Source organism: Amia ocellicauda, chromosome 17 (assembly GCF_036373705.1).
Source record: "Amia ocellicauda isolate fAmiCal2 chromosome 17, fAmiCal2.hap1, whole genome shotgun sequence".
Classification (NCBI taxonomy): domain Eukaryota; kingdom Metazoa; phylum Chordata; class Actinopteri; order Amiiformes; family Amiidae; genus Amia; species Amia ocellicauda.
Window position 1 is genome coordinate 27355848 of NC_089866.1, and position 2167 is coordinate 27358014.

The window sequence follows — 2167 nt, forward strand, 5'->3', positions numbered from 1 at the left end:
GTAATGCTAACGTCAGCGCTGTGGCACTGAACCAGCATCGTTATTATAGTTCAAGTTATGTATTATACAGATACAAAAAAACTCCAAAGCTGCAAAGTCGCGTTTGTCCTCCGCCACCGTGACAGCAAGTGGACGTTTGAACTGAAATAATAAGCGGATTATACAGGCACTTTCAATCAGCAAAGAGGAACAACATGGATGTCATTTTACCAGCTGTCCTGGCGAGGAGGATGGACTGTGTGCATCATGGTCCGATACAGGAGAGAAGCTACTAACGTTACATTAGGTAAGACAAAGTTTTATTTTCACAACTTGTAAATTAAGTTGTTAATATCGATTAGCTGTGGTATCTGTGCTGATCGGGTTCAATCGGGTCTGTGTGTCCCCGCCGGGTCCGGGTCCAGATTTCAAATAATAGTCGGGTCCGGGTCGGGTCCGGATAGCACACTTCCGGGTCTCTTCGGGTTCGGGCACACATTTTTGGACCTGTGAAGACCTCTACCCTGATGCCTTTGGTGCAATAAACTTATTTTTTAAAGGAAAATATCCCCCTGACAATGTTTTTTTTAAAACTCTAAAATGACGCCCTAGTCCCACTACAATACTTACAGTGAGGGAAAAAAGTATTTGATCCCCTGCTGATTTTGTACGTTTGCCCACTGACAAAGAAATGATCAGTCTATAATTTTAATGGTAGGTGTAGACAGTGAGAGACAGAATAACAAACAAAAAAATCCAGAAAAACGCATTTCAAAAAAGTTTGCATGTTAATGAGTGAAATAAGTATTTGATCCCCTATCAATCAGCAAGATTTCTCGTTCCCAGGTGTCTTTTATACAGGTAACGAGCTGAGATTAGGAGCACTCTCTTAAAGGGAGAAGCACAGAACCACAGAAGCAATCAATCAATCAGATTCCAAACTCTCCACCATGGCCAAGACCAAAGAGCTTTCCAAGGATGTCAGGGACAAGATTGTAGACCTACACAAAGCTGGAATGGGCTACAAGACCATCGCCAAAGAAGCTTGGTGAGAAGGTGACAACAGTTGGTCAGATTATTCGCAAATGGAAGAAACACAAAATAACTGTCAGTCTCCCTCGGTCTGGGGCTCCATGCAAGATCTCACCTCGTGGAGTTTCAATGATCATGAGAACGGTGAGGAATCAGCCCAGAACTACACGGGAGGATCTTGTTAATGATCTCAAGGCAGCTGGGACCATAGTCACCAAGAAAACACTTGGTAACACACTACGCCGTGAAGGACTGAAATCCTGCAGCGCCCGCAAGGTCCCCCTGCTCAAGAAAACACATGTACAGGCCCGTCTGAAGTTTGCCAATGAACATCTGAATGATTCACTGTTAAAATACACCTACCATTAAAATTATAGACTGATCATTTCTTTGTCAGTGGGCAAACGTACAAAATCAGCAGGGGATCAAATACTTTTTTCCCTCACTGTATGGTCAAAATCTCAAAGGGATATCATTCAACTAAATGATGGGAATAAAGGGGAGGGGGGTGGTGTTGCGGATTTGCTCACATTTTCCACATCACCTACAGTGTAGGAACATACCCCTGGCTAAGTACCACAGCCACACAGAGGGTCCGTGGCACTGTGTCAATGCATGACTGCAGTGAGTGACATTGGTTCTAATAAATTAACTAGATAAATCATTCCTTGCCGATCAAACCTATAAAGCTCAAATCTATATGATTTAAAGGATCTTTAATCTCTATTAATTATTTCTCACAAAAAAGCTGGCCTTAAACATTGCTCCCACATTTAGTGGATCTGCTATGAATGTGCATCATTGTTGGAGGTGTGTCAGCTGTCATTGCATTGGGCAGGATTAAATATATTCAGAATCTTATCCAGCTAAATTCCAGTTAACTTGCTAGGGAGCAGGTTTAAGATGTTGCTCTGGTAACAAAGTTAGCTGAACATCAAGATCACTTTGGAGAAAGTAAAATCCCAAGTTTATGCCAAGTTATCCTGAAATTTAGCCGGTTAACTTACTTATCCATGTACGAAGAAGGGACCCCAGGTGTGTAGTTCTACTATTTGCTTTGCTTCTCAACCAATTGATGCAGAAAATCTATTGTTTAATATTATTTATGGATTACAATTTATTTATTTTTTACAGGAGTATAGCCATGTCATCTCAG